General features: G+C 70.2%; 9 non-coding genes across 9 annotated transcripts; all 9 read right to left on the bottom strand.

The window, feature by feature from the left end:
* Window positions 1–1,695: 1,695 nt before the first annotated feature.
* LOC128049212 (5S ribosomal RNA) lies at window positions 1,696–1,814 on the bottom strand. Its single transcript, XR_008199569.1, has one exon. It is a non-coding gene; the product is annotated as a 5S ribosomal RNA (ribosomal RNA).
* Window positions 1,815–3,785: 1,971 nt separating this feature from the next.
* On the bottom strand, window positions 3,786–3,904 carry LOC128049211 (5S ribosomal RNA). The gene has a single exon (XR_008199568.1). It is a non-coding gene; the product is annotated as a 5S ribosomal RNA (ribosomal RNA).
* Window positions 3,905–5,871: 1,967 nt separating this feature from the next.
* Window positions 5,872–5,990, bottom strand: LOC128049210 (5S ribosomal RNA). Its single transcript, XR_008199567.1, has one exon. It is a non-coding gene; the product is annotated as a 5S ribosomal RNA (ribosomal RNA).
* Window positions 5,991–7,954: 1,964 nt separating this feature from the next.
* LOC128049209 (5S ribosomal RNA) lies at window positions 7,955–8,073 on the bottom strand. Its single transcript, XR_008199566.1, has one exon. It is a non-coding gene; the product is annotated as a 5S ribosomal RNA (ribosomal RNA).
* Window positions 8,074–10,042: 1,969 nt separating this feature from the next.
* On the bottom strand, window positions 10,043–10,161 carry LOC128049208 (5S ribosomal RNA). Its single transcript, XR_008199565.1, has one exon. It is a non-coding gene; the product is annotated as a 5S ribosomal RNA (ribosomal RNA).
* Window positions 10,162–12,126: 1,965 nt separating this feature from the next.
* Window positions 12,127–12,245, bottom strand: LOC128049207 (5S ribosomal RNA). The gene has a single exon (XR_008199564.1). It is a non-coding gene; the product is annotated as a 5S ribosomal RNA (ribosomal RNA).
* A 1,963-nt stretch (window positions 12,246–14,208) lies between these two features.
* LOC128049206 (5S ribosomal RNA) lies at window positions 14,209–14,327 on the bottom strand. Its single transcript, XR_008199563.1, has one exon. It is a non-coding gene; the product is annotated as a 5S ribosomal RNA (ribosomal RNA).
* A 1,966-nt stretch (window positions 14,328–16,293) lies between these two features.
* LOC128049205 (5S ribosomal RNA) lies at window positions 16,294–16,412 on the bottom strand. Its single transcript, XR_008199562.1, has one exon. It is a non-coding gene; the product is annotated as a 5S ribosomal RNA (ribosomal RNA).
* Window positions 16,413–18,383: 1,971 nt separating this feature from the next.
* LOC128049203 (5S ribosomal RNA) lies at window positions 18,384–18,502 on the bottom strand. The gene has a single exon (XR_008199560.1). It is a non-coding gene; the product is annotated as a 5S ribosomal RNA (ribosomal RNA).
* Window positions 18,503–18,559: the final 57 nt, after the last annotated feature.

The following is an 18,559-nucleotide window of genomic DNA, read 5'->3' as shown; positions in this document are numbered from 1 at the left end:
TACTCCTTTTCCTAATTGGAACCATTCTGTTCTTCCATGTCCAGTTCTAACTGTTGCTTCCTGACCTGCATACAGGTTTCTCAAGAGGCAGGTCAGGTGGTCTGGTATTCCCATCTCTTTCAGAATCTTCCACAGTTTATTGTGATCCACACAGTTAAGGGCTTTGGCATAGTCAATAAAGCAGAAATAGATGTTCTTCTGGAACGCTCTTACTCCATTTTATGACTCAGTTTTATTTACAAGATAAAAGAAAATCCTCTAGTAATTAGGGCATGCCTGCCCAACAGGGTGAAAAGAAGAGACAGACAGAGATGCACGGCGCCTTAAATCATGATTTATATGTTTTTTATTCCCCTCCTAACCCACCCCTCCTCACGGGGCCTGCTCTTCCTAAATTGGATTAGCCAGTACTGTTTGTTTTACCTGAGGTTGTCACTCTGCTACTCTTACCTCATTTGTTCTGTTTTCCCGCCTTTCTTTTATTTGCCTTTAGTCATCATAATCCGAGACTCATTTTTCATATACTCACTACATAACAGAAAACCGAAGCCGGGTGTAAGGAGAGACAGACAGAGAAAGAGACCAAGGTTCAGAGACAGACTTCGAGACCAGGAGAGGGAGATGCAGATTGACAGACAGACACGCATTCATGTGCGTCAGGGCATAAAAAGACACGCACACACAGGGATAGAGAGACAGAGAGAAGGCACAGAGCAACGAAGAGAGAAGCAGAAAAAAGGAGTCAGGGGACAGAGAATAGCATCCGATCCGAGATGGACACATTGGTACCGACCCTAACACACCAGAGAGAGGCCTTCCTGAAGACTTGGCGTCCACAAGGGAGGGGGCGTCAGCCTTGGGCCGGGCGAGCCCCGGCTGGACGCGGTGCCCTGGGGCTGGCAATCACCCGTGGGGACCCCAAGACTTCCTCGCAGCCGAGGTCTCAAAGGTCCCCTTCGGCTTGGCTCCCTGAGGCGAGACCCAGCCCCCGCCCCCAGGCCAGAGGGTGAGTGTGGGAGAGAGTGTGCGTGTGAGTGTGTCGGTGGGCGACGGTGGGGTCGGGTCGACTGGGGGGGCCGGGTGGATACCCACAGCGGAGGGGGGCGGGTGTGGCGGCCGGGGCTTTGGAAGCCTGTGTGGTCCTCTTGCTGTCTCTCTCTCTCCCTCTTTCTCCGTCTCCCTTACTTGTGGTTTCCGGCTCTTGACCTGTCTGGGCTGCGGGGGGTGTGTCTGTGTCTGGGGGGGCGGGCGTGAGGGTGTGTGTGTGTGTGTGTGTGTGTGTGTGTGTGTGTGTGTGTGCGTGTGTGTGTGCGGTGCGCCCGCGCCTGCGGGAGACCGCGACGTTGCCTGCCAGGATGCGTCTGGGGGTGGGGCTGGGGCCCCGGCCCCGCCCAGAATTGCCTGAGGCCCGCCAAGGGAGCCCCAGACAGAGACCCCCGCGCCCGCGCCCCCGCCCCCGCCGTTCCTCTGGTTTCCTGGACGCCGAAAGCCGAGGGGCTCGCGGGCCGCGCGGAGGCAACCCAGGTGTGCAGCGGGAGTCGGGGCCCCGGCCACCCAACCTGAGAGGGGCTGGAAGGCAGGCGGCGGCTCTGAGCGCGGTGGGGTGCCAGGGGCCAGCGGCAGGTGCGGCTTGCGGTGCGGCTGGGGCCGGGGGCTAAAGGAGAGGGCAGGCAGGGAAAAAAAGAAACAACAAAAAGCCTACAGCACCCGGTATTCCCAGGCGGTCTCCCATCCAAGTACTAACCGGGCCCGACCCTGCTTAGCTTCCGAGATCAGACGAGATCGGGCGCGTTCAGGGTGGTATGGCCGTAGACGGAGGCGGCGGCCGCCAGGCGCCCTAAGAGCCCTGCGCTGCGCCTGCCTTTCGCTCTGACCCGCCGGTCGGGCCAGCCGGCGGCCGCAGCTCTCCAGCTCTCCACGGAGCGCGCGCTGCACTTGAGCTGCACCACCCGCGACCGGACTCCCGGCGGCCCGGTGGCCGGCCCACGCCGCCCCGCCCCCCGCCCCCCGTCACCCCCGGCCAACGCTCGGCCGGCCCGGCCCAGCCCGGCCCGGGGGACCACAGGGCTTCCGGGACCGGGAGCAGCCGGGCCGGGTGTGCCTGCCGGGGGGTGTAGGGGGGAGGGTGGAGTGAGGGGCGCGGAGGTCTTGGCGCTCTCCCACCCTGGGACCCTCCAGGCACCACCCGGCTCGGGGGCCGCCGCCCCTCCCCCACCCCCTCGCCCACCTCCCCAAGGCGTTCGCTGCCCAGGGCCTCGGGGCCCGCTGGGGCCCGCGGTCCTCTGAGCCTCCTGCGGGCCTAGGCGCAGCCCAGCCGTGGCCCTGAGCGCCCATCCTGCCCGGCACCTGCGCGGTGCCCAAACCCACCTGCAGCCACCAGCGCCGGCGACCAGAGCTCGTCAGCCCCGCCCCTTCGCCCTACCGAGGCCCCCCCCTCCCCTTGCCCCCACGCCGCCCTCCAAGCACAGGACCTTGCTGAGGGTGCAGACGAGCGACATGCAGCCACACGGACAGGCACACAGACACACTCGCAGGCACCCACGCCAAGCGAGACAGCCGGCCGGCGCAAGCTCGTCAGCCAGGGCCACAGCCACAGCACCCACCCGTGAGAGGCCGGGGCCAGAGGAAGGGACGGCAGGCCGGGGGTCAGGAGAGACAGAGACGGACAGAGATGAAGGTTCAGAGACAGGCTCCCAAGACGGCGAGAGGGCAGATGCAGATGCAGATGCAGATGCAGATGCAGACAGACAGACAGACAGACACGAGCGCGCAGGCACACCCAGGGAGCGAGAGCCAGAGAGAGGGAGACACAGAGCGACCGACAGAGAGACGGAAAGCGGGAGACGGACAGGGGACAGGGGATGGCATCCCATCCGAGACGGACACTCTGGCACAGACCGTCACACACCGCAGAGAGCGGCCCGTGCGCAAGGGAGGGGGCGTCAGCCTTGGGCCGGGCGAGCCCCGGCTGGACGCGGTGCCCTGGGGCTGGCAATCACCCGTGGGGACCCCAAGACTTCCTCGCAGCCGAGGTCTCAAAGGTCCCCTTCGGCTTGGCTCCCTGAGGCGAGACCCAGCCCCCGCCCCCAGGCCAGAGGGTGAGTGTGGGAGAGAGTGTGCGTGTGAGTGTGTCGGTGGGCGACGGTGGGGTCGGGTCGACTGGGGGGGCCGGGTGGATACCCACAGCGGAGGGGGGCGGGTGTGGCGGCCGGGGCTTTGGAAGCCTGTGTGGTCCTCTTGCTGTCTCTCTCTCTCCCTCTTTCTCCGTCTCCCTTACTTGTGGTTTCCGGCTCTTGACCTGTCTGGGCTGCGGGGGGTGTGTCTGTGTCTGGGGGGGCGGGCGTGAGGGTGTGTGTGTGTGTGTGTGTGTGTGTGTGTGTGTGTGTGTGCGTGTGTGTGTGCGGTGCGCCCGCGCCTGCGGGAGACCGCGACGTTGCCTGCCAGGATGCGTCTGGGGGTGGGGCTGGGGCCCCGGCCCCGCCCAGAATTGCCTGAGGCCCGCCAAGGGAGCCCCAGACAGAGACCCCCGCGCCCGCGCCCCCGCCCCCGCCGTTCCTCTGGTTTCCTGGACGCCGAAAGCCGAGGGGCTCGCGGGCCGCGCGGAGGCAACCCAGGTGTGCAGCGGGAGTCGGGGCCCCGGCCACCCAACCTGAGAGGGGCTGGAAGGCAGGCGGCGGCTCTGAGCGCGGTGGGGTGCCAGGGGCCAGCGGCAGGTGCGGCTTGCGGTGCGGCTGGGGCCGGGGGCTAAAGGAGAGGGCAGGCAGGGAAAAAAAGAAACAACAAAAAGCCTACAGCACCCGGTATTCCCAGGCGGTCTCCCATCCAAGTACTAACCGGGCCCGACCCTGCTTAGCTTCCGAGATCAGACGAGATCGGGCGCGTTCAGGGTGGTATGGCCGTAGACGGAGGCGGCGGCCGCCAGGCGCCCTAAGAGCCCTGCGCTGCGCCTGCCTTTCGCTCTGACCCGCCGGTCGGGCCAGCCGGCGGCCGCAGCTCTCCAGCTCTCCACGGAGCGCGCGCTGCACTTGAGCTGCACCACCCGCGACCGGACTCCCGGCGGCCCGGTGGCCGGCCCACGCCGCCCCGCCCCCCGCCCCCCGTCACCCCCGGCCAACGCTCGGCCGGCCCGGCCCAGCCCGGCCCGGGGGACCACAGGGCTTCCGGGACCGGGAGCAGCCGGGCCGGGTGTGCCTGCCGGGGGGTGTAGGGGGGAGGGTGGAGTGAGGGGCGCGGAGGTCTTGGCGCTCTCCCACCCTGGGACCCTCCAGGCACCACCCGGCTCGGGGGCCGCCGCCCCTCCCCCACCCCCTCGCCCACCTCCCCAAGGCGTTCGCTGCCCAGGGCCTCGGGGCCCGCTGGGGCCCGCGGTCCTCTGAGCCTCCTGCGGGCCTAGGCGCAGCCCAGCCGTGGCCCTGAGCGCCCATCCTGCCCGGCACCTGCGCGGTGCCCAAACCCACCTGCAGCCACCAGCGCCGGCGACCAGAGCTCGTCAGCCCCGCCCCTTCGCCCTACCGAGGCCCCCCCCTCCCCTTGCCCCCACGCCGCCCTCCAAGCACAGGACCTTGCTGAGGGTGCAGACGAGCGACATGCAGCCACACGGACAGGCACACAGACACACTCGCAGGCACCCACGCCAAGCGAGACAGCCGGCCGGCGCAAGCTCGTCAGCCAGGGCCACAGCCACAGCACCCACCCGTGAGAGGCCGGGGCCAGAGGAAGGGACGGCAGGCCGGGGGTCAGGAGAGACAGAGACGGACAGAGATGAAGGTTCAGAGACAGGCTCCCAAGACGGCGAGAGGGCAGATGCAGATGCAGATGCAGATGCAGACAGACAGACAGACAGACACGAGCGCGCAGGCACACCCAGGGAGCGAGAGCCAGAGAGAGGGAGACACAGAGCGACCGACAGAGAGACGGAAAGCGGGAGACGGACAGGGGACAGGGGATGGCATCCCATCCGAGACGGACACTCTGGCACAGACCGTCACACACCGCAGAGAGCGGCCCGTGCGCAAGGGAGGGGGCGTCAGCCTTGGGCCGGGCGAGCCCCGGCTGGACGCGGTGCCCTGGGGCTGGCAATCACCCGTGGGGACCCCAAGACTTCCTCGCAGCCGAGGTCTCAAAGGTCCCCTTCGGCTTGGCTCCCTGAGGCGAGACCCAGCCCCCGCCCCCAGGCCAGAGGGTGAGTGTGGGAGAGAGTGTGCGTGTGAGTGTGTCGGTGGGCGACGGTGGGGTCGGGTCGACTGGGGGGGCCGGGTGGATACCCACAGCGGAGGGGGGCGGGTGTGGCGGCCGGGGCTTTGGAAGCCTGTGTGGTCCTCTTGCTGTCTCTCTCTCTCCCTCTTTCTCCGTCTCCCTTACTTGTGGTTTCCGGCTCTTGACCTGTCTGGGCTGCGGGGGGTGTGTCTGTGTCTGGGGGGGCGGGCGTGAGGGTGTGTGTGTGTGTGTGTGTGTGTGTGTGTGTGTGTGTGTGTGCGTGTGTGTGTGCGGTGCGCCCGCGCCTGCGGGAGACCGCGACGTTGCCTGCCAGGATGCGTCTGGGGGTGGGGCTGGGGCCCCGGCCCCGCCCAGAATTGCCTGAGGCCCGCCAAGGGAGCCCCAGACAGAGACCCCCGCGCCCGCGCCCCCGCCCCCGCCGTTCCTCTGGTTTCCTGGACGCCGAAAGCCGAGGGGCTCGCGGGCCGCGCGGAGGCAACCCAGGTGTGCAGCGGGAGTCGGGGCCCCGGCCACCCAACCTGAGAGGGGCTGGAAGGCAGGCGGCGGCTCTGAGCGCGGTGGGGTGCCAGGGGCCAGCGGCAGGTGCGGCTTGCGGTGCGGCTGGGGCCGGGGGCTAAAGGAGAGGGCAGGCAGGGAAAAAAAGAAACAACAAAAAGCCTACAGCACCCGGTATTCCCAGGCGGTCTCCCATCCAAGTACTAACCGGGCCCGACCCTGCTTAGCTTCCGAGATCAGACGAGATCGGGCGCGTTCAGGGTGGTATGGCCGTAGACGGAGGCGGCGGCCGCCAGGCGCCCTAAGAGCCCTGCGCTGCGCCTGCCTTTCGCTCTGACCCGCCGGTCGGGCCAGCCGGCGGCCGCAGCTCTCCAGCTCTCCACGGAGCGCGCGCTGCACTTGAGCTGCACCACCCGCGACCGGACTCCCGGCGGCCCGGTGGCCGGCCCACGCCGCCCCGCCCCCCGCCCCCCGTCACCCCCGGCCAACGCTCGGCCGGCCCGGCCCAGCCCGGCCCGGGGGACCACAGGGCTTCCGGGACCGGGAGCAGCCGGGCCGGGTGTGCCTGCCGGGGGGTGTAGGGGGGAGGGTGGAGTGAGGGGCGCGGAGGTCTTGGCGCTCTCCCACCCTGGGACCCTCCAGGCACCACCCGGCTCGGGGGCCGCCGCCCCTCCCCCACCCCCTCGCCCACCTCCCCAAGGCGTTCGCTGCCCAGGGCCTCGGGGCCCGCTGGGGCCCGCGGTCCTCTGAGCCTCCTGCGGGCCTAGGCGCAGCCCAGCCGTGGCCCTGAGCGCCCATCCTGCCCGGCACCTGCGCGGTGCCCAAACCCACCTGCAGCCACCAGCGCCGGCGACCAGAGCTCGTCAGCCCCGCCCCTTCGCCCTACCGAGGCCCCCCCCTCCCCTTGCCCCCACGCCGCCCTCCAAGCACAGGACCTTGCTGAGGGTGCAGACGAGCGACATGCAGCCACACGGACAGGCACACAGACACACTCGCAGGCACCCACGCCAAGCGAGACAGCCGGCCGGCGCAAGCTCGTCAGCCAGGGCCACAGCCACAGCACCCACCCGTGAGAGGCCGGGGCCAGAGGAAGGGACGGCAGGCCGGGGGTCAGGAGAGACAGAGACGGACAGAGATGAAGGTTCAGAGACAGGCTCCCAAGACGGCGAGAGGGCAGATGCAGATGCAGATGCAGATGCAGACAGACAGACAGACAGACACGAGCGCGCAGGCACACCCAGGGAGCGAGAGCCAGAGAGAGGGAGACACAGAGCGACCGACAGAGAGACGGAAAGCGGGAGACGGACAGGGGACAGGGGATGGCATCCCATCCGAGACGGACACTCTGGCACAGACCGTCACACACCGCAGAGAGCGGCCCGTGCGCAAGGGAGGGGGCGTCAGCCTTGGGCCGGGCGAGCCCCGGCTGGACGCGGTGCCCTGGGGCTGGCAATCACCCGTGGGGACCCCAAGACTTCCTCGCAGCCGAGGTCTCAAAGGTCCCCTTCGGCTTGGCTCCCTGAGGCGAGACCCAGCCCCCGCCCCCAGGCCAGAGGGTGAGTGTGGGAGAGAGTGTGCGTGTGAGTGTGTCGGTGGGCGACGGTGGGGTCGGGTCGACTGGGGGGGGCCGGGTGGATACCCGCAGCGGAGGGGGGCGGGTGTGGCGGCCGGGGCTTTGGAAGCCTGTGTGGTCCTCTTGCTGTCTCTCTCTCTCCCTCTTCCTCCGTCTCCCTTACTTGTGGTTTCCGGCTCTTGACCTGTCTGGGCTGCGGGGGGTGTGTCTGTGTCTGGGGGGCCGGGCGTGAGGGTGTGTGTGTGTGTGTGTGTGTGTGTGTGTGTGTGTGTGCGTGTGTGTGTGCGGTGCGCCCGCGCCTGCGGGAGACCGCGACGTTGCCTGCCAGGATGCGTCTGGGGGTGGGGCTGGGGCCCCGGCCCCGCCCAGAATTGCCTGAGGCCCGCCAAGGGAGCCCCAGACAGAGACCCCCGCGCCCGCGCCCCCGCCCCCGCCGTTCCTCTGGTTTCCTGGACGCCGAAAGCCGAGGGGCTCGCGGGCCGCGCGGAGGCAACCCAGGTGTGCAGCGGGAGTCGGGGCCCCGGCCACCCAACCTGAGAGGGGCTGGAAGGCAGGCGGCGGCTCTGAGCGCGGTGGGGTGCCAGGGGCCAGCGGCAGGTGCGGCTTGCGGTGCGGCTGGGGCCGGGGGCTAAAGGAGAGGGCAGGCAGGGAAAAAAAGAAACAACAAAAAGCCTACAGCACCCGGTATTCCCAGGCGGTCTCCCATCCAAGTACTAACCGGGCCCGACCCTGCTTAGCTTCCGAGATCAGACGAGATCGGGCGCGTTCAGGGTGGTATGGCCGTAGACGGAGGCGGCGGCCGCCAGGCGCCCTAAGAGCCCTGCGCTGCGCCTGCCTTTCGCTCTGACCCGCCGGTCGGGCCAGCCGGCGGCCGCAGCTCTCCAGCTCTCCACGGAGCGCGCGCTGCACTTGAGCTGCACCACCCGCGACCGGACTCCCGGCGGCCCGGTGGCCGGCCCACGCCGCCCCGCCCCCCGCCCCCCGTCACCCCCGGCCAACGCTCGGCCGGCCCGGCCCAGCCCGGCCCGGGGGACCACAGGGCTTCCGGGACCGGGAGCAGCCGGGCCGGGTGTGCCTGCCGGGGGGTGTAGGGGGGAGGGTGGAGTGAGGGGCGGAGGTCTTGGCGCTCTCCCACCCTGGGACCCTCCAGGCACCACCCGGCTCGGGGGCCGCCGCCCCTCCCCCACCCCCTCGCCCACCTCCCCAAGGCGTTCGCTGCCCAGGGCCTCGGGGCCCGCTGGGGCCCGCGGTCCTCTGAGCCTCCTGCGGGCCTAGGCGCAGCCCAGCCGTGGCCCTGAGCGCCCATCCTGCCCGGCACCTGCGCGGTGCCCAAACCCACCTGCAGCCACCAGCGCCGGCGACCAGAGCTCGTCAGCCCCGCCCCTTCGCCCTACCGAGGCCCCCCCCTCCCCTTGCCCCCACGCCGCCCTCCAAGCACAGGACCTTGCTGAGGGTGCAGACGAGCGACATGCAGCCACACGGACAGGCACACAGACACACTCGCAGGCACCCACGCCAAGCGAGACAGCCGGCCGGCGCAAGCTCGTCAGCCAGGGCCACAGCCACAGCACCCACCCGTGAGAGGCCGGGGCCAGAGGAAGGGACGGCAGGCCGGGGGTCAGGAGAGACAGAGACGGACAGAGATGAAGGTTCAGAGACAGGCTCCCAAGACGGCGAGAGGGCAGATGCAGATGCAGATGCAGATGCAGATGCAGACAGACAGACAGACAGACACGAGCGCGCAGGCACACCCAGGGAGCGAGAGCCAGAGAGAGGGAGACACAGAGCGACCGACAGAGAGACGGAAAGCGGGAGACGGACAGGGGACAGGGGATGGCATCCCATCCGAGACGGACACTCTGGCACAGACCGTCACACACCGCAGAGAGCGGCCCGTGCGCAAGGGAGGGGGCGTCAGCCTTGGGCCGGGCGAGCCCCGGCTGGACGCGGTGCCCTGGGGCTGGCAATCACCCGTGGGGACCCCAAGACTTCCTCGCAGCCGAGGTCTCAAAGGTCCCCTTCGGCTTGGCTCCCTGAGGCGAGACCCAGCCCCCGCCCCCAGGCCAGAGGGTGAGTGTGGGAGAGAGTGTGCGTGTGAGTGTGTCGGTGGGCGACGGTGGGGTCGGGTCGACTGGGGGGGCCGGGTGGATACCCACAGCGGAGGGGGGCGGGTGTGGCGGCCGGGGCTTTGGAAGCCTGTGTGGTCCTCTTGCTGTCTCTCTCTCTCCCTCTTTCTCCGTCTCCCTTACTTGTGGTTTCCGGCTCTTGACCTGTCTGGGCTGCGGGGGGTGTGTCTGTGTCTGGGGGGGCGGGCGTGAGGGGGTGTGTGTGTGTGTGTGTGTGTGTGTGTGTGTGTGTGTGCGTGTGTGTGTGCGGTGCGCCCGCGCCTGCGGGAGACCGCGACGTTGCCTGCCAGGATGCGTCTGGGGGTGGGGCTGGGGCCCCGGCCCCGCCCAGAATTGCCTGAGGCCCGCCAAGGGAGCCCCAGACAGAGACCCCCGCGCCCGCGCCCCCGCCCCCGCCGTTCCTCTGGTTTCCTGGACGCCGAAAGCCGAGGGGCTCGCGGGCCGCGCGGAGGCAACCCAGGTGTGCAGCGGGAGTCGGGGCCCCGGCCACCCAACCTGAGAGGGGCTGGAAGGCAGGCGGCGGCTCTGAGCGCGGTGGGGTGCCAGGGGCCAGCGGCAGGTGCGGCTTGCGGTGCGGCTGGGGCCGGGGGCTAAAGGAGAGGGCAGGCAGGGAAAAAAAGAAACAACAAAAAGCCTACAGCACCCGGTATTCCCAGGCGGTCTCCCATCCAAGTACTAACCGGGCCCGACCCTGCTTAGCTTCCGAGATCAGACGAGATCGGGCGCGTTCAGGGTGGTATGGCCGTAGACGGAGGCGGCGGCCGCCAGGCGCCCTAAGAGCCCTGCGCTGCGCCTGCCTTTCGCTCTGACCCGCCGGTCGGGCCAGCCGGCGGCCGCAGCTCTCCAGCTCTCCACGGAGCGCGCGCTGCACTTGAGCTGCACCACCCGCGACCGGACTCCCGGCGGCCCGGTGGCCGGCCCACGCCGCCCCGCCCCCCGCCCCCCGTCACCCCCGGCCAACGCTCGGCCGGCCCGGCCCAGCCCGGCCCGGGGGACCACAGGGCTTCCGGGACCGGGAGCAGCCGGGCCGGGTGTGCCTGCCGGGGGGTGTAGGGGGGAGGGTGGAGTGAGGGGCGCGGAGGTCTTGGCGCTCTCCCACCCTGGGACCCTCCAGGCACCACCCGGCTCGGGGGCCGCCGCCCCTCCCCCACCCCCTCGCCCACCTCCCCAAGGCGTTCGCTGCCCAGGGCCTCGGGGCCCGCTGGGGCCCGCGGTCCTCTGAGCCTCCTGCGGGCCTAGGCGCAGCCCAGCCGTGGCCCTGAGCGCCCATCCTGCCCGGCACCTGCGCGGTGCCCAAACCCACCTGCAGCCACCAGCGCCGGCGACCAGAGCTCGTCAGCCCCGCCCCTTCGCCCTACCGAGGCCCCCCCCTCCCCTTGCCCCCACGCCGCCCTCCAAGCACAGGACCTTGCTGAGGGTGCAGACGAGCGACATGCAGCCACACGGACAGGCACACAGACACACTCGCAGGCACCCACGCCAAGCGAGACAGCCGGCCGGCGCAAGCTCGTCAGCCAGGGCCACAGCCACAGCACCCACCCGTGAGAGGCCGGGGCCAGAGGAAGGGACGGCAGGCCGGGGGTCAGGAGAGACAGAGACGGACAGAGATGAAGGTTCAGAGACAGGCTCCCAAGACGGCGAGAGGGCAGATGCAGATGCAGATGCAGATGCAGACAGACAGACAGACAGACACGAGCGCGCAGGCACACCCAGGGAGCGAGAGCCAGAGAGAGGGAGACACAGAGCGACCGACAGAGAGACGGAAAGCGGGAGACGGACAGGGGACAGGGGATGGCATCCCATCCGAGACGGACACTCTGGCACAGACCGTCACACACCGCAGAGAGCGGCCCGTGCGCAAGGGAGGGGGCGTCAGCCTTGGGCCGGGCGAGCCCCGGCTGGACGCGGTGCCCTGGGGCTGGCAATCACCCGTGGGGACCCCAAGACTTCCTCGCAGCCGAGGTCTCAAAGGTCCCCTTCGGCTTGGCTCCCTGAGGCGAGACCCAGCCCCCGCCCCCAGGCCAGAGGGTGAGTGTGGGAGAGAGTGTGCGTGTGAGTGTGTCGGTGGGCGACGGTGGGGTCGGGTCGACTGGGGGGGCCGGGTGGATACCCACAGCGGAGGGGGGCGGGTGTGGCGGCCGGGGCTTTGGAAGCCTGTGTGGTCCTCTTGCTGTCTCTCTCTCTCCCTCTTTCTCCGTCTCCCTTACTTGTGGTTTCCGGCTCTTGACCTGTCTGGGCTGCGGGGGGTGTGTCTGTGTCTGGGGGGGCGGGCGTGAGGGTGTGTGTGTGTGTGTGTGTGTGTGTGTGTGTGTGTGTGTGCGTGTGTGTGTGCGGTGCGCCCGCGCCTGCGGGAGACCGCGACGTTGCCTGCCAGGATGCGTCTGGGGGTGGGGCTGGGGCCCCGGCCCCGCCCAGAATTGCCTGAGGCCCGCCAAGGGAGCCCCAGACAGAGACCCCCGCGCCCGCGCCCCCGCCCCCGCCGTTCCTCTGGTTTCCTGGACGCCGAAAGCCGAGGGGCTCGCGGGCCGCGCGGAGGCAACCCAGGTGTGCAGCGGGAGTCGGGGCCCCGGCCACCCAACCTGAGAGGGGCTGGAAGGCAGGCGGCGGCTCTGAGCGCGGTGGGGTGCCAGGGGCCAGCGGCAGGTGCGGCTTGCGGTGCGGCTGGGGCCGGGGGCTAAAGGAGAGGGCAGGCAGGGAAAAAAAGAAACAACAAAAAGCCTACAGCACCCGGTATTCCCAGGCGGTCTCCCATCCAAGTACTAACCGGGCCCGACCCTGCTTAGCTTCCGAGATCAGACGAGATCGGGCGCGTTCAGGGTGGTATGGCCGTAGACGGAGGCGGCGGCCGCCAGGCGCCCTAAGAGCCCTGCGCTGCGCCTGCCTTTCGCTCTGACCCGCCGGTCGGGCCAGCCGGCGGCCGCAGCTCTCCAGCTCTCCACGGAGCGCGCGCTGCACTTGAGCTGCACCACCCGCGACCGGACTCCCGGCGGCCCGGTGGCCGGCCCACGCCGCCCCGCCCCCCGCCCCCCGTCACCCCCGGCCAACGCTCGGCCGGCCCGGCCCAGCCCGGCCCGGGGGACCACAGGGCTTCCGGGACCGGGAGCAGCCGGGCCGGGTGTGCCTGCCGGGGGGTGTAGGGGGGAGGGTGGAGTGAGGGGCGCGGAGGTCTTGGCGCTCTCCCACCCTGGGACCCTCCAGGCACCACCCGGCTCGGGGGCCGCCGCCCCTCCCCCACCCCCTCGCCCACCTCCCCAAGGCGTTCGCTGCCCAGGGCCTCGGGGCCCGCTGGGGCCCGCGGTCCTCTGAGCCTCCTGCGGGCCTAGGCGCAGCCCAGCCGTGGCCCTGAGCGCCCATCCTGCCCGGCACCTGCGCGGTGCCCAAACCCACCTGCAGCCACCAGCGCCGGCGACCAGAGCTCGTCAGCCCCGCCCCTTCGCCCTACCGAGGCCCCCCCCTCCCCTTGCCCCCACGCCGCCCTCCAAGCACAGGACCTTGCTGAGGGTGCAGACGAGCGACATGCAGCCACACGGACAGGCACACAGACACACTCGCAGGCACCCACGCCAAGCGAGACAGCCGGCCGGCGCAAGCTCGTCAGCCAGGGCCACAGCCACAGCACCCACCCGTGAGAGGCCGGGGCCAGAGGAAGGGACGGCAGGCCGGGGGTCAGGAGAGACAGAGACGGACAGAGATGAAGGTTCAGAGACAGGCTCCCAAGACGGCGAGAGGGCAGATGCAGATGCAGATGCAGATGCAGACAGACAGACAGACAGACACGAGCGCGCAGGCACACCCAGGGAGCGAGAGCCAGAGAGAGGGAGACACAGAGCGACCGACAGAGAGACGGAAAGCGGGAGACGGACAGGGGACAGGGGATGGCATCCCATCCGAGACGGACACTCTGGCACAGACCGTCACACACCGCAGAGAGCGGCCCGTGCGCAAGGGAGGGGGCGTCAGCCTTGGGCCGGGCGAGCCCCGGCTGGACGCGGTGCCCTGGGGCTGGCAATCACCCGTGGGGACCCCAAGACTTCCTCGCAGCCGAGGTCTCAAAGGTCCCCTTCGGCTTGGCTCCCTGAGGCGAGACCCAGCCCCCGCCCCCAGGCCAGAGGGTGAGTGTGGGAGAGAGTGTGCGTGTGAGTGTGTCGGTGGGCGACGGTGGGGTCGGGTCGACTGGGGGGGCCGGGTGGATACCCACAGCGGAGGGGGGCGGGTGTGGCGGCCGGGGCTTTGGAAGCCTGTGTGGTCCTCTTGCTGTCTCTCTCTCTCCCTCTTTCTCCGTCTCCCTTACTTGTGGTTTCCGGCTCTTGACCTGTCTGGGCTGCGGGGGGTGTGTCTGTGTCTGGGGGGGCGGGCGTGAGGGGGTGTGTGTGTGTGTGTGTGTGTGTGTGTGTGTGTGTGCGTGTGTGTGTGCGGTGCGCCCGCGCCTGCGGGAGACCGCGACGTTGCCTGCCAGGATGCGTCTGGGGGTGGGGCTGGGGCCCCGGCCCCGCCCAGAATTGCCTGAGGCCCGCCAAGGGAGCCCCAGACAGAGACCCCCGCGCCCGCGCCCCCGCCCCCGCCGTTCCTCTGGTTTCCTGGACGCCGAAAGCCGAGGGGCTCGCGGGCCGCGCGGAGGCAACCCAGGTGTGCAGCGGGAGTCGGGGCCCCGGCCACCCAACCTGAGAGGGGCTGGAAGGCAGGCGGCGGCTCTGAGCGCGGTGGGGTGCCAGGGGCCAGCGGCAGGTGCGGCTTGCGGTGCGGCTGGGGCCGGGGGCTAAAGGAGAGGGCAGGCAGGGAAAAAAAGAAACAACAAAAAGCCTACAGCACCCGGTATTCCCAGGCGGTCTCCCATCCAAGTACTAACCGGGCCCGACCCTGCTTAGCTTCCGAGATCAGACGAGATCGGGCGCGTTCAGGGTGGTATGGCCGTAGACGGAGGCGGCGGCCGCCAGGCGCCCTAAGAGCCCTGCGCTGCGCCTGCCTTTCGCTCTGACCCGCCGGTCGGGCCAGCCGGCGGCCGCAGCTCTCCAGCTCTCCACGGAGCGCGCGCTGCACTTGAGCTGCACCACCCGCGACCGGACTCCCGGCGGCCCGGTGGCCGGCCCACGCCGCCCCGCCCCCCGCCCCCCGTCACCCCCGGCCAACGCTCGGCCGGCCCGGCCCAGCCCGGCCCGGGGGACCACAGGGCTTCCGGGACCGGGAGCAGCCGGGCCGGGTGTGCCTGCCGGGGGGTGTAGGGGGGAGGGTGGAGTGAGGGGCGCGGAGGTCTTGGCGCTCTCCCACCCTGGGACCCTCCAGGCACCACCCGGCTCGGGGGCCGCCGCCCCTCCCCCACCCGCTCGCCCACCTCCCCAAGGCGTTCGCTGCCCAGGGCCTCGGGGCCCGCTGGGGCCCGCGGTCCTCTGAGCCTCCTGCGGGCCTAGGCGCAGCCCAGCCGTGGCCCTGAGCGCCCATCCTGCCCGGCACCTGCGCGGTGCCCAAACCCACCTGCAGCCACCAGCGCCGGCGACCAGAGCTCGTCAGCCCCGCCCCTTCGCCCTACCGAGGCCCCCCCCTCCCCTTGCCCCCACGCCGCCCTCCAAGCACAGGACCTTGCTGAGGGTGCAGACGAGCGACATGCAGCCACACGGACAGGCACACAGACACACTCGCAGGCACCCACGCCAAGCGAGACAGCCGGCCGGCGCAAGCTCGTCAGCCAGGGCCACAGCCACAGCACCCACCCGTGAGAGGCCGGGGCCAGAGGAAGGGACGGCAGGCCGGGGGTCAGGAGAGACAGAGACGGACAGAGATGAAGGTTCAGAGACAGGCTCCCAAGACGGCGAGAGGGCAGATGCAGATGCAGATGCAGATGCAGACAGACAGACAGACAGACACGAGCGCGCAGGCACACCCAGGGAGCGAGAGCCAGAGAGAGGGAGACACAGAGCGACCGACAGAGAGACGGAAAGCGGGAGACGGACAGGGGACAGGGGATGGCATCCCATCCGAGACGGACACTCTGGCACAGACCGTCACACACCGCAGAGAGCGGCCCGTGCGCAAGGGAGGGGGCGTCAGCCTTGGGCCGGGCGAGCCCCGGCTGGACGCGGTGCCCTGGGGCTGGCAATCACCCGTGGGGACCCCAAGACTTCCTCGCAGCCGAGGTCTCAAAGGTCCCCTTCGGCTTGGCTCCCTGAGGCGAGACCCAGCCCCCGCCCCCAGGCCAGAGGGTGAGTGTGGGAGAGAGTGTGCGTGTGAGTGTGTCGGTGGGCGACGGTGGGGTCGGGTCGACTGGGGGGGGCCGGGTGGATACCCACAGCGGAGGGGGGCGGGTGTGGCGGCCGGGGCTTTGGAAGCCTGTGTGGTCCTCTTGCTGTCTCTCTCTCTCCCTCTTTCTCCGTCTCCCTTACTTGTGGTTTCCGGCTCTTGACCTGTCTGGGCTGCGGGGGGTGTGTCTGTGTCTGGGGGGGCGGGCGTGAGGGTGTGTGTGTGTGTGTGTGTGTGTGTGTGTGTGTGTGTGTGCGTGTGTGTGTGCGGTGCGCCCGCGCCTGCGGGAGACCGCGACGTTGCCTGCCAGGATGCGTCTGGGGGTGGGGCTGGGGCCCCGGCCCCGCCCAGAATTGCCTGAGGCCCGCCAAGGGAGCCCCAGACAGAGACCCCCGCGCCCGCGCCCCCGCCCCCGCCGTTCCTCTGGTTTCCTGGACGCCGAAAGCCGAGGGGCTCGCGGGCCGCGCGGAGGCAACCCAGGTGTGCAGCGGGAGTCGGGGCCCCGGCCACCCAACCTGAGAGGGGCTGGAAGGCAGGCGGCGGCTCTGAGCGCGGTGGGGTGCCAGGGGCCAGCGGCAGGTGCGGCTTGCGGTGCGGCTGGGGCCGGGGGCTAAAGGAGAGGGCAGGCAGGGAAAAAAAGAAACAACAAAAAGCCTACAGCACCCGGTATTCCCAGGCGGTCTCCCATCCAAGTACTAACCGGGCCCGACCCTGCTTAGCTTCCGAGATCAGACGAGATCGGGCGCGTTCAGGGTGGTATGGCCGTAGACGGAGGCGGCGGCCGCCAGGCGCCCTAAGAGCCCTGCGCTGCGCCTGCCTTTCGCTCTGACCCGCCGGTCGGGCCAGCCGGCGGCCGCAGCTCTCCAGCTCTCCACGGAGCGCGCGCTGCACTTGAGCTGCACCACCCGCGACCGGACTCCCGGCGGCCCGGTGGCCGGCCCACGCCGCCCCGCCCCCCGCCCCCCGTCACCCCCGGCCAACGCTCGGCCGGCCCGGCCCAGCCCGGCCCGGGGGACCACAGGGCTTCCGGGACCGGGAGCAGCCGGGCCGGGTGTGCCTGCCGGGGGGTGTAGGGGGGAGGGTGGAGTGAGGGGCGCGGAGGTCTTGGCGCTCTCCCACCCTGGGACCCTCCAGGCACCACCCGGCTCGGGGGCCGCCGCCCCTCCCCCACCCCCTCGCCCACCTCCCCAAGGCGTTCGCTGCCCAGGGCCTCGGGGCCCGCTGGGGCCCGCGGTCCTCTGAGCCTCCTGCGGGCCTAGGCGCAGCCCAGCCGTGGCCCTGAGCGCCCATCCTGCCCGGCACCTGCGCGGTGCCCAAACCCACCTGCAGCCACCAGCGCCGGCGACCAGAGCTCGTCAGCCCCGCCCCTTCGCCCTACCGAGGCCCCCCCCCCCCCTTGCCCCCACGCCGCCCTCCAAGCACAGGACCTTGCTGAGGGTGCAGACGAGCGACATGCAGCCACACGGACAGGCACACAGACACACTCGCAGGCACCCACGCCAAGCGAGACAGCCGGCCGGCGCAAGCTCGTCAGCCAGGGCCACAGCCACAGCACCCACCCGTGAGAGGCCGGGGCCAGAGGAAGGGACGGCAGGCCGGGGGTCAGGAGAGACAGAGACGGACAGAGATGAAGGTTCAGAGACAGGCTCCCAAGACGGCGAGAGGGCAGATGCAGATGCAGATGCAGATGCAGATGCAGACAGACAGACAGACAGACACGAGCGCGCAGGCACACCCAGGGAGCGAGAGCCAGAGAGAGGGAGACACAGAGCGACCGACAGAGAGACGGAAAGCGGGAGACGGACAGGGGACAGGGGATGGCATCCCATCCGAGACGGACACTCTGGCACAGACCGTCACACACCGCAGAGAGCGGCCCGTGCGCAAGGGAGGGGGCGTCAGCCTTGGGCCGGGCGAGCCCCGGCTGGACGCGGTGCCCTGGGGCTGGCAATCACCCGTGGGGACCCCAAGACTTCCTCGCAGCCGAGGTCTCAAAGGTCCCCTTCGGCTTGGCTCCCTGAGGCGAGACCCAGCCCCCGCCCCCAGGCCAGAGGGTGAGTGTGGGAGAGAGTGTGCGTGTGAGTGTGTCGGTGGGCGACGGTGGGGTCGGGTCGACTGGGGGGGCCGGGTGGATACCCACAGCGGAGGGGGGCGGGTGTGGCGGCCGGGGCTTTGGAAGCCTGTGTGGTCCTCTTGCTGTCTCTCTCTCTCCCTCTTTCTCCGTCTCCCTTACTTGTGGTTTCCGGCTCTTGACCTGTCTGGGCTGCGGGGGGTGTGTCTGTGTCTGGGGGGGCGGGCGTGAGGGGGTGTGTGTGTGTGTGTGTGTGTGTGTGTGTGTGTGTGTGCGTGTGTGTGTGCGGTGCGCCCGCGCCTGCGGGAGACCGCGACGTTGCCTGCCAGGATGCGTCTGGGGGTGGGGCTGGGGCCCCGGCCCCGCCCAGAATTGCCTGAGGCCCGCCAAGGGAGCCCCAGACAGAGACCCCCGCGCCCGCGCCCCCGCCCCCGCCGTTCCTCTGGTTTCCTGGACGCCGAAAGCCGAGGGGCTCGCGGGCCGCGCGGAGGCAACCCAGGTGTGCAGCGGGAGTCGGGGCCCCGGCCACCCAACCTGAGAGGGGCTGGAAGGCAGGCGGCGGCTCTGAGCGCGGTGGGGTGCCAGGGGCCAGCGGCAGGTGCGGCTTGCGGTGCGGCTGGGGCCGGGGGCTAAAGGAGAGGGCAGGCAGGGAAAAAAAGAAACAACAAAAAGCCTACAGCACCCGGTATTCCCAGGCGGTCTCCCATCCAAGTACTAACCGGGCCCGACCCTGCTTAGCTTCCGAGATCAGACGAGATCGGGCGCGTTCAGGGTGGTATGGCCGTAGACGGAGGCGGCGGCCGCCAGGCGCCCTAAGAGCCCTGCGCTGCGCCTGCCTTTCGCTCT

Source organism: Budorcas taxicolor, chromosome 5, assembly GCF_023091745.1.
Source record: "Budorcas taxicolor isolate Tak-1 chromosome 5, Takin1.1, whole genome shotgun sequence".
NCBI lineage: Eukaryota > Metazoa > Chordata > Mammalia > Artiodactyla > Bovidae > Budorcas > Budorcas taxicolor.
The sequence above is the reverse complement of the archived record's forward strand: the minus strand, read 5'-3'. Positions and strand labels throughout refer to the sequence as shown.